The sequence below is a fragment of the Vigna unguiculata genome, chromosome 4, assembly GCF_037176805.1.
Source record: "Vigna unguiculata cultivar grain cowpea cultivar isolate G323 ecotype 2 chromosome 4, ASM3717680v1, whole genome shotgun sequence".
NCBI classification, from domain to species: Eukaryota; Viridiplantae; Streptophyta; class Magnoliopsida; order Fabales; family Fabaceae; genus Vigna; species Vigna unguiculata.
The window spans coordinates 41,764,684-41,777,819 of NC_140795.1; the positions used below are offsets into that span (position 1 = coordinate 41,764,684).

Genomic DNA, 13,136 nt, shown 5'->3' on the forward strand with positions numbered 1-13,136 from the left:
ACCTTAATAATAAAAAATTTTAATCCCTTAAATAATTTTACCAAAAATTTGCATTAAGTTCAAATGTTTAAATTGACTAATTGATAAAAATCTATCAAAATAAAGTTCGCATTAAGTTCATATGTTTAAACTTTTACCAAGTATATTAACAATTTTATTCTAATAAAGGTTCTAAACTATTTCCCAATAATTAGATACTATAAAATAAGCAATCAATAATAATGCAATTAAGAACAAGAATAAAACACAAGAGTAATGAAAAAGAAGTCTATTAAATAGTAGAAATCACAAAGAGTAAAGTTACATTATGTTCAACCCAATCAATAAGGGAGTTGGTTACTCTTAACCATTATGAGTACTAGAAAATAGATAAATTATGAAAATAATGGTGATGATGACTGACTTCAAGCTCTAGAACGTGTCTTTGTCGTCTCTCTCTTAGGGTTAGTTCTATGTACCCAAAATATAGTTTTCTAATTCTTTGACACATTTATATTTAAAGAGTTTCGTAACATGTTGGTCGTTGGGTGTGAGCTAGAGTCATTGGGCAACTTGGGCCTTTTCGTTGAGCGAATCAAACTTTCTCGCTCAGTGAATGTACTATCTGGAATGGGTTTGAAATATGTACTTGAATGATAATCCTTGATTTATTCTTCAATTTTTTGAGATCTCCACTTATCTATACAATATTTTACAAATAAAATTTAAATACTTATATTTTCCAAAATTATCTAATCAAATCTTAATTATCTAAAAATAACAATAAAAATACCCATAAAATATAAATATAGGCATAATAAAAAACTTGATAATGTCAATTATAAAAATACCCCACACTTAAACTTTTTCATGTCCTTAAGAAATATAAAACTATTAATAATAAAAACTCATTAGGTCAACCTATCAAAATAACATAAGACTAAATGACTTCGCAATCCTAATTATGGAGTAGAAGAGAATTTCGCTTGAAGCTCAAAAATTCAAGATAGAATGGAATGATTCTTTATATCACTTCTATCCTAAAAGGATATAAGAGATAATAACCATAAAGCTCACAAAAAATCAATGTTTCATTATGCAGGCAAATCTTTATCAATTATCACTCATAATGAGCATGTTGTAAAACAATTTTATCATTGTCCATCATCTAATTTACACAATTCACATATATAGTTAGATCAAAAGGTCTTTCAAAAGTTGTAATGAGGTTTGACTAAAAGAAATATGATTTTTCAACAATTCAAAAATACCACCAAGCTGAAGAGAAAACTAAATGTAAATAAATAAAATATTAGCATAAAATGAGTTTGATATGTTAAAAAGGATTTAACATTATTGGATTAAAAAAACTATATTCATTCACTTTTAAAATTTGAAACAACCATGAATTTTAATTTCATATCAAAGTTTAAAAACTAAAAACATATTTAACATCCCATATATATATATATATATATATATATATATATATATATATATATATATATATATATATATATATATATATATATATATATAATTTTAAAGATGTAATCCCCTGCAACACAAATTTAACACTATTAATTAATTATCATCTACTTTATTTTTTTAGTCACTTTTCTGCTAACATGAAATATCTATTTTCTTTTATTTATTTGTTTATATATATATATATATATATATATATATATATATATATATTTATAATTATATATTACACTTAATTAATATAATCATTAATTATATTGTAATTGTGATAAATGCACCCATTAAATAAATAAATAAATGGGTGTATTGTAAACTGTAGAATATTAATTGCTACAAGTTATAGTTCTTAAATATAATTTAATGTTTGTATTAATTTATATTAATAAAGTGTGTATAATATTAACTGCACGGATTAAATATATTATCTCATATATAATTAATGCATTTAATTATATATTGCATTTAATTAATACAATAATTAATATTATTGAAATTGTGATGAATGCACCCATTAGATAAATAAATGTATGTATAGTAAACGGTAGAATATTAATTGTTAATTGCTATATGCATTTTATAAATCATAAATAATAATTTAATGAAAATAATAATTCATTTTAAAAGAAATTACTAAAATATTTAATTTTTTTTTGGCCTACTTATTTAATCTATATATATATATATATGTGACATTCAAAGAGTTCTCAGTCAAGTTATCAAATGGGCAGCGACAACCTAAGCAAAGATGAAGACGACAAGGACAACAATGTATACTTTTTGAAGAATGATGATCGTAATCTCAAAATCAGATCAAGGAAATACCAAAGGTATTTGATTTCCAGTTAATCACACTCAACACATTTAGTTTTTACACATATTGTTTTTTATTCTTCTCTACAAGAGTTTCTGCATTTATGTAGAACCTATGCAGAGGACGCCATTAAAGTTGACTAAAGCAACTTTAAAGCAAAACTACATCTTATAATTTCTTTCAATTAACCAACTCTATAATCACACTACTGATTTTTCTATATCTCTTTTTAAATTAGGAGAAACCTTTATGATCGCTGGGGTAACCTTCGGATAAAAAGTTGGGGGTTGTTCCCCAATAAATGGTTAGTTTCCTACTTCACTTCTAAGTTTTATATTTCGATTTTGCCATATGAGATAGTTAGGTTTTTCGTATCTCTTCTTTCATATTACATCACGAACAAGTAGTTTATATTTACCAACAACTTTGATTGTAGTTGCTCGAAATTTCACATCTGCAATTTTCTTAATTGGAGATGTGCAACATATAAGGGTAAGACTGTTGTTGATTACTTAGTTAAAGTCCTAAATTTATTATTTCGTAATATAAACCTTTTTCTTAATGTTTCTCAAGACAGGTATCGATGAGGTGCAACTAATTATGAAGACTTTCATGAATAGTTCGACTTTCATGAATAGTTCTAGGGTTGAACCTGACCGTTACAAGGTAAATGAAGTAATGTATGATCTGATTTGATGTATGAACCTGACCACTAGATTCAATTTTTATTATATCTACACATTCCTTCATGTTATTTCTCTAATTGTACGAATTCCCTATTATTGAAATATATTATTTATTCTGCAATTTGACAATAATTCATTGCTTTAAACCTTTAGTTGGTACAACTTTTGAAATCTGTTATATTTTACCATATTTATTTTATTTTTAAAAAGTATATGTAAATTATCATTATTAATATTATTCTCGTACAATATTATCTCAACATGCTCTAACATGTTTGTAGGAAGGATGAAGAATCGAGATGATCAATATGTTGAATGTATAGAGAGAAATTGAGGATGCTCTGGACATACTTAATGACTAATTCAGCAGTCCATGAATCCTCCTAATTTCACATTATTTGAAAAATGTGATGATGAGATCGCAAGAAATGGGTTGTGCAATTCAAAAGATATGATTGGGTGAAAAGAAAGATGAAGGAGATTCCAACTTTACAACATCATTTTAGCTTTTTAATGTAATGTTACTTTTTTTTCCCATAGTAATTATCATGTAAGAAGAAAAAAGAAGTCAGAAATAAAATTGAAGTTCTACTTTTACTCCTGTTAAGTGTAATTTTAACGTTTCAAGTAAATATCAATAATAAGATTAGTTTATTGTAAAACTCTTTTTTAATGCCGAAGGTTTCCAATGCGTTATGTATGACTTTAAAACTTGATATGGATAACAATATTTACTTAGATGAATATAGATCGATATTGTTGGTGGGAAGTTTGTATAAAATCATTTATAAAATTTTATCCAAGTGATTGAAGGTAGTACTCCCAAATATAATTCATATAAGGTAGACAGTGTTTTAGTAGTTGATGAAGCAGTTAAAGATATGACCTGGGATTACTTGCAAACGTCATTGTCCTATATACATTGTTGTAATGAATCAAAACCTTTGAAGTCATCATTGTAAGTTTTATGTTGAGTCTTTGGTATGATTTAGATGACTCTAGTGGTGTACGAACCTCTCACATTAATGATGACTAAACTAAGTGATGTAGATTATTAGAGTATGTTTGTCGACCACAAGTATGAGGTGAAAGACCATGAGGACCGATAATAGGGAAAAGACTTTTTGTCGTCAATGTGTATATTATTAGTGATAAGAGTGGTTCAAACATATTTGTTAATGGTATGTTAGATGTTTGTTTAAAAAAATGAAGAATAGATAATGTTAAAGCCTATTTATTATGGAGTTATTATATCCGTGAGAATTTTGGTTAATGGAAGATATGTTGGTTCTAAAATGGATATTTACCAAAGTCCAACATTGTGAAATAAGAAGGAAAAAGTATAAAATTACTATAAAAATAAAAAGTCTACTTGAGTATTGTCATCACAACTTAATAAATTTATTGGAGTCTAGGGAAACTTGAGTATTGAGTAATTATGTGTTATTGGAGGATTTAAATTTTTTCAAAAAAAGATTGTATAAGGTTTGTAGTTTTGATAAGAAAAATTACATGTTGAAACATAAAATTACTTTTATTCATGGACGTAGGACTTTACTTACTCACATGTCAAATTTATGGTTTGCTTTTATTGAAATTTTATTTGTACGAGTGTTTCTACTCAAGGTAATTATTTTTCCATTATGTGATTTCCAATATTTTTCTTGAATTAATTTTGCACATTTTCAACTATTTCTTATAGTTATTTGCACTCCATCTAATGTTACTTGGAATGCATGTAATTGTTAAATAAGGAAAGATAATTTGAGTTGTAATTGAGTTCTTGATTCGAGTATGAAAGTAGTCGATGCTGAAATTGAAGTTAATGTAATTGATGACATAAGTGAAATAATCCTTACTGATACTCCCTTGTTTCCAAAACATGTTTAACTTAATTTAAATTTCTTACTTGTTTATAATTATTGTTCACAAATGTTATATAAATTTTAGTTTTTTAGACCAAGAACATGTTAAATTATTATGAGTGGATGAATGGGTTTGGCTAAGGAATAATATGTTAGAACTATGACTAGGATTATTTGTGGATGGTGGAAAAATAACCCAAGTACTTTTTTGTTTATTAAATTGTTTTGTTAATAAAAAAGAAAGTATTAAGAAGAAATTTCAATGGATAGAAGTCATGAATGAGCAAATAAAGTAGGATTGCCCCAATTCAAATACAAAAAACAAAAAAGGAAGAAAAAAGAATCATCAAGAACAAATTTAAACTATACATCTTTCTCTTCCATAATTATTGTCCACCAAATTGCAAAAAAAAAAAAAAGATAACTAAAAAAGGAGACTTGGGATATGAACATGATCTATCACTTTTCTTGTCAGTTTGTGTATCCCTGAAATTTAATTAATTAAATAAATAAATAATTAATAAATGAGGGTAATAGAAGTTTTTATGGCATTTAATGTTGAGTGTTTTGATGTGAAAAAATATTAACTCAAATGGTTAAGAGTACTCAATTGTATGAGAGGATTTGAGTTCGTATGCCATAAATTTGAATTTGAAGAGGCACTGAAACCCTCTCTTAGAAAGGCAACCAAGGGGAGGTTGAATTGAGGGTAGTACTATGGATGTTTAAAAAAATTTCAGAAACCGCCGTCTACTCTGGGAGAAAGATCTATCAGAGTTTTTATGTATTATGGTTTTGGAATAATTTTTTAAACTTTATGTTCCAGACTCAAATATTATATCTAAACTTTATAAAATATAGATTTTGGAATAATTTCGGATGTAATAAACGTTTTAATTTTCTCGCGTTTTTGGGAAATGAAATTATAATAAATGATATTTAATTGTTTACTTCTATTTTATTTTTTTAATTTCGTAATATCCGGACGGAATTTTACAGTTTGGATCCTATACACAAGTATATATTCCATAATCGAAAAAAAAAGTTATCTCAACAAAATTATTCCTGCTATCCTCGTAGGTTCTTACCATGCCAAAAATCAAAAAAGACTTAAGCAACACAACGTCATATATAGATAGAATTTCATTATGAACCCATTGTAAACAGAGAACATTATTCACGACCCCACCCCATCAGATAATATAATAGTCTACTGATACAAGGGATAAGAAACAAGTCCACCACCAACCTAAATAAAAGAGCCTAATATTTGTTAAAGACACAAAGATCGGAAACACATGGTTGAACATAAATACAAATCAGAGTATAAAAAAATGCTTTAGGATTTTTATATAGTATTCAAGACCATGATTTAAGTTGAGCTAGAGTGAACACTTTGTCAGCATCAACTTTTGCATTTCTAAAAATGATATTGTTTCTTTCATTCCAAATGCACCATATATAATGGCCACCCACATACATCACCACAAATTTGTTGCAATTTTTATTCATACCTTGAAGGAGTTCAAATTGAATGAAGTGTCAAGCTGCTATATTGTGATGTACAAATGATAGTCACACATCTTCCAAACATGTGCAACCACCTTATACCAAAAAAATAAATGGCTAGCAGATTCTACATTAATTTCATACATCACGCAAATATTCTTATTCAAATGCACACCCTTCTATGTAAATTATCATATGCTGCCACTTTATTAAAAATAACTCGTCATTCAAAGAAATTGTAGTTATGTACGTGGATTTGTGTTGATCAATTGTAAATGAATGTTCAAACACAAGGATGGAAGTTCAGGAATTGATAAATGAAGATTTAACTTTGAGTTGGAACAAATAAATGTTAAGATTACAATTCTATCTACAGACTTAGAAGAGATAATCTACATAAAATAACCAAAAGGATTTAAGGAAGGAGACGAAGGATTATATATGTGAGCTAAATAGATACCTGTGTTGATCCTATACGCCATCTTGCTCATTCTCAAAAAAACAGTCACTGGTAACCAAGTTCTTCTGATTCCATCATCACATTGACACGGTAAATCGTGGCAGAGATGAATAACAATGAAACCACTTTTTTCTTTTCAAACTTTCCAAATAACTTTGGAGAGTATGATATGTGGAAGATCTTTCAAAGATGGGGGAGACTAAAGGAGGTATTCATCTCAAGAAGGTTAGACAGGAAGGGGCGTAGATTTGGTTTTGTTAGATTCTGGAATGTCAAGCATCAGGGGCAACTGGAAAGTGAGCTAGATGCAATAAGAATAGGAAATATTAAAATGCAAGTAAACATAGCTCGATTTAGCAAAGAGAAAGAAAAAAGCACTCCAGCACCCAAAGAGAAACCGAAGGTAGCAACAATTTGGAAAAGGAAGGATGATCACCAAACATATGCACAGGCAGTTAAAAGCCCTATAAAAAAGCACTACCAAAGGAACGAAATCACAACTACTGAGAACGAAATAGAATGGTTGAATAGATGTGTGGTGGGAAGAGTAAACAACTACGATCTCATTGAATCAATACAAGAGCATTTCATAATGGGTGGAATGGGATCTTTATCAGCAAAATATATGGGTGACAATATGATGCTAATTTCAGGAGGAGAAGGCATCGAAGTAACAAAGGTAGTAGAAGAGAATAAGTCATGGTTTGAAACAATGTTTGACTCCATAGTGCCATGGTCAAATCGTGAAATTGCAGGGAACAAAGTTATTTGGGTTAGATGTCGAGGGTTACCATTATCATGTTGGAATGAAGAATGCTTAACAAAAGTGATGGCCACATTTGGTACCCTCATAAAAGTGGTCCAAATTGTGAACTCAAAAAAGGATTTCGAGCACATAAGAGTGAAAGTACGTGTGCCCATTGCTGTTGATATGAGATTACTATGGAAGGATATTAAAATCAACGGGCACGTATATCACATCACGTTGGAGGAGGAATTTTTCAGAGAGGAGAAATTTGAATGTAGCTGCGAAAAAAGGGGTTGCACATCATCAGAAAATTCTTTTGCCAAGTACCCACAAATATGCCTATCATCACAATCAGAATGCTCAGAACTCCTGGAATCTGAAGTCCAATGGCCCGATCATCAAATTGTGGAGCAAACGGTGGAGTCGCCGGAAGAACACGCCAACGGGGAAGAAAGAGACGTTGGAGCTGATACCGGACACCAGGTGTACAACACGTCAAACGTTGGAAAATCTTTCACCAAAAAAGAAAGTTTCCACCATGACCAGAAACACATTGCTCAAGGCACTGAATCAATCACAAAAGTGGAAAGCAGCGTGAAGACCATTTCGGATGGTAAAATGTCAGATTTGGGGGAAAAAGCTGACCCTCGATTTGTTGGTGTTGTGATGAGTCCACAATGTTGGCCCACTAATATGTCATTAGTGCAAGAAACACAACTGGGCCCAAATCAGGAGTTAAAGGTCCAAACATTATCTACTCATCGCTCACCTACAAGTCCAATCACAAACACCATACTTAGTAATAAAAATTCCAATCTAAAAATAGGGCACCAAAAAGAGGGAAGGGAGGAATGCAACGAAGTAAATATCAGTCGAGGTGATGACCGAGCCACACACATGGTATACGACTCGGAAAAAACAGGCCAACACTCCCAACAACAAGAAAGGGAAGCCAATGCAACTACGAACGAGAAAAGAAAGAAGAAGGAACCCCAAACTAATTCAAATGCAATGACACTCATCAATCAGGCAGCAATGGATCCAAAGACTTTTGCGGAAAGAAAGAGCTTCTGGGTAGGAGAATCGAGCAGGAGGGCTGAGCAAAGAACTGTCACTGACAATAATGAGGCAACCAATGCGGAACAAAGAAGAAAGATCAGGTCAGCTATTCATACCATAAGTAATTCCATATCTGATAGTGAAATTAATAATTGCAATAGGTTATTCTGGTTGAAAAATGGTAGTTTAGAAGTAATTAGGTTGTGGGAACTTGGAAAACAGATTGGTGTTACATTAAATGGCAAGGAGGAAGATATTATGTTAAAACTAGAGGAATTAGAAAAAAGAGACAAGGAATTAAAGAAGGAAAGGGATAGAGGGGATACAAATTTAAATCAATGAAAATAATAACAATAAATATAAGGGGTTTGGGGAATGCAACTAAATGGAGATATATTAATGAATTAAATAGGAAAGAAGGGGCTGGTATGATATGTATTCAAGAAACTAAAATGAAAAATATAAACAAAGAAAAATGCTTTAAATTATGGGATGATAATAATGTAGAATGGTTACATAAGAAAGCTATGGAAGGAGCTGGAGGGATACTCACCGTATGGCATAAAAATGTGTTTGTATGTGAGAGAAATATAGTTGGTAAGGGATTTATGGTCCTAATTGGTAGGAATAAGGAAAAAGATATACCAATAGTGGTAGTGAATGTGTACTCAGCTTGTACACTAAAAGATAAATGTAATATGTGGGAGGAGATAATTAATATTAGAAAAACCGAAGGATGTAAAACATGGTGTATGGTGGGGGATTTTAACGCAGTAAAAAAGCCAGATGAGAGGAAAGGTGTGAGTATAGGCCATGCTAATAAAAAGGAAATTTTAGGCTTCAATGAGTTTATCGATAAAATTGAAATGCTAGAAATCCCATTTGTTGGAAGGAAATATACTTGGTATAGACCTAATGGAAATGCTAAGAGTAGAATAGATAGAATCTTTGTTTCCGATAAATGGTTAGAACACTGGCCAGGTTATAAACAATACATCCAAGATAGGCAAGTTTCTGACCATTGTGCCATTGTCATAAAGAACTCACTAATTGATTGGGGTCCCAAACCATTCAGATGTCTAGACTCGGAAAGGGGGTTTAGAGAACTAGTAAAACAAAAATGGAGTGACTATAAAGTTGAAGGAGATTACATGAGGGCAGCAAAAGAAAAGTTTAAAAGAATGAAACATGACTTAAAGATCTGGAATAGGGATATATTTGGACATACTAGTAAATTGAAAAAGGAAATAATAGGAAAAATTGGAGAGCTAGACAAATTGGATGATGATAGTAATTTGGACAACGATAAGAAAAAGGAGCGCATAGAGTTACTTAGTCAACTTCAATTACTAAATCTGAAACATGAATCAATCATGCAACAAAAATCTAGAGTAAAATGGATCCAACAGGGGGATAATAATTCTAAATTCTTCCATTCATCCATTAAATGGAGGTCACTTAAGAGCGAAATTAAAGGGTTGGAAATCCAAGGTAAGTGGAATGAAGATCCGAATGTTGTTAAGGAAGTTGTGAAGGAGTTTTATAGGAAAAGATTAATGGCAAAACCAAACCTTGGAGTAAGGTTGGATAATATTCAGTTCCAACAACTTTCGGTAGAGGATAATAATATGTTGACTAAGTGTTTTGATGCAATTGAAATTAAGGAGGCAGTATGGGGGTGTGGAAGCTCTAAGAGTCCAGGACCAGATGGTTTTAATTTTAGCTTCATCAAGAAATTTTGGGACATCATTGGCAAAGATATCATACACGCAGTTGAACATTTCTACAAATTTGGCAACATATCTAAGGGCTGCAATGCATCTTTTATTAGTCTAGTGCCTAAACTGGGAAACCCGATCACATTAGATGGATACAGACCTATTTCCCTTGTAGGATGCATATACAAGGTAATATCCAAAATCCTATCTAATAGAGTGAAAAAGGTCTTGCCTAAGATAATTGATGGGTCATAGTCTGCTTTTATATCTGGAAGAGGGTTGATGGATAGCATCTTAGTGGCTAACGAGACAGTTGAAGACATAAAACGAAAAAAGAAATGTGGGTTGGTAATCAAGATAGACTACGAAAAAGCATATGATTCCGTAAGTTGGGAGTTTCTTTATTACATGATGGAGAGGCTAGGATTTTGTAGACAATGGATAAGTTGGATTAAGGAATGTTTAGAATCTGCCACGATCTCAGTTCTAGTAAATGGAAGCCCAACCAAACAATTCAATCCATCAAGAGGGTTAAGACAAGGGGACCCAATTGCACCTTTTTTGTTCTTAATAGTGGCACAGGGTCTATCTGGAATGGTTAACCAAGCTGTAAGAGAAAATTTGTATACAGGCATAAATGTAGGGAAAAACAAAGTCAAGGTCAATCTCTTACAATTTGCAGATGATACTTTGTTTATATGTGAAGCAAACTGCCAGAACGTTTTAGTCATTAAAAGTATACTTAGGTGCTTTGAGATGGCTTCAGGACTCAAAGTCAATTTTCATAAAAGCAGAATTGGAGCCTTGGGTGTAGATAAAAATGCTTTAATGAGGTACTCACAAGTTTTAAATTGTAATACAATGCAAATACCATTCAAATATTTGGGTATGGTTGTAGGAGGTAACCCAACAAAGCAATCTTTTTGGCAACCAGTGATTACAAAAATTAAAAATAAATTGTCCACATGGAAAGGCAGACATTTATCATTTGCGGGACGAATTTGTCTAATAAAATCAGTCATAACAGCCTTGCCCCTCTACTATTTTTCTTTTTATAAAGCCCCAATAGGTGTTTGTGAGATTATTAAGAACCTTCAAAGAAATTTTCTCTGGGGTTGGGGACATGAGGGTAGAAAGATTGCTTGGATAAGATGGGAAAATATTTGTAAATCTAAGCATGAAGGAGGAATTGGATTAAAAGATATCCATTTGTTTAATAAAGCTTTATTAGCCAAATGGAAGTGGAGACTAGGCACAGAGGAACATGGATTGTGGAAGGATATTTTAGAATCAAAATATGGATCTTGGAGAGGTCTAAGAAGACATACCAGAAAGCATTATACATCAAGGTGGTGGAAGGACTTATGTGATGTATGTGGTGAAGGAGAGGAAGGAAAATGGTTTAACCAAAACTTGGAGTGGAAAGTAGGTTCAGGATCTAGGATTAAGTTTTGGGAAGATACATGGAAGGGATCATTGCCTCTTTATATAAGATTCCCTAGATTATATGAGAACTCTATTAGTAAGGAGAAAACACTAAGGGAGTTCGGTGAATGGACTAACAATGGCTGGGTATGGTTGATGAAATGGAGAAGAGATTGGTTTGAGTGGGAATTGCCTCAATTAGAGGATTTTAAACAAATGTTAAATCAAACACAAATTCTAAGAGAAGGAGAGGACCTTTGGGTATGGAAAGATGAGGAACACAAATTCACAGTCAAATCTGCGTATTTGAAATTGAAAACTCCAATTATCGGGGAAAATTTTGATATGTTCAACATGTTTTGGAGTATAAAGGTAGCTCCATCATCACAATATTTTGCGTGGAGGGCAATATTGAATAAAATAGCAACAAAGGAAAACTTGAGCAGAAGAGGGTTACAATTAGCAGAAAAATCATGTGTCCTATGCGGGTTGGAGGAGGAAAATACAACCCATTTATTCTTAACGTGTAAAATTGCAAACATGGTTTGGAACCTTTGTAATAAATGGGTGGGTATAAGTTCAGTGCAACATAATCAACTAAATATGCATTTCCAACAATTTTCTTTAATGGCCTTAAACAACAAAGAAAATAAAATATGGAAGGGCTTATGGATATCAATTATTTGGAATATTTGGAATCATAGAAATAAGATTGTGTTTAAACAAGGGAAAGTGGATCCAGAGGAAATATTTACTTTGGCACAATTAAATGCTTGGACATGGATGAAATACAAAGTTCCACATGTCCATTTCTCTTATAACGATTGGAATTTGTGCCCAATTGAGTGCATCAAATCAATAACGTAGAATCCTCCAATCAAAATATGATATGGAGGAAACATGTGTTATAACCCACTCAGACTATTCAGTCTAGAGGTTTCTTTTGCTTTATGCAGAATATTTCACAGGGGAAGTCTTCAAAGGTGTAATGATTTACTGGACGCACAATACTTTGCTGTTTACTGATCAGGAAGCACTCAAATAGACCATGAACGTATTGAATCTAGCACTGGACTAAAGGAATGAATCCAATAATTGTCAATGTGTACCAACTTGAATAAGTTCCTATGAGTGGATATTTTTAAGATGGTACTTTTTAGTTGTACTTTGAATATGTAGGTCCTCTATTTGTCTTTGATCTTTTTGCTAGATACATCAATTAGGTTGTTTTGTTTATCTAAGAACCTCAATGTAAAATCAGGACCTGTATAAGGGTTGAGGCACCCCTAAAGTGTCTCTGTATATATATTAATATTCTTTGCTGATAAAAAAAAAATAGCATAGCGTATTCATGAAGATTTGATGAATCAACATGAATTTTAAAGACT

General features: G+C 31.5%; 1 long non-coding RNA gene across 1 annotated transcript; it reads left to right on the forward strand.

Annotated features, from left to right (window-relative positions):
* Positions 1–2,181: 2,181 nt before the first annotated feature.
* On the forward strand, positions 2,182–3,530 carry LOC114180420 (uncharacterized). Its single transcript, XR_003603691.2, has 3 exons — positions 2,182–2,294; positions 2,517–2,944; positions 3,246–3,530. It is a non-coding gene; the product is annotated as an uncharacterized LOC114180420 (long non-coding RNA).
* The last annotated feature ends 9,606 nt before the right edge of the window (positions 3,531–13,136 follow it).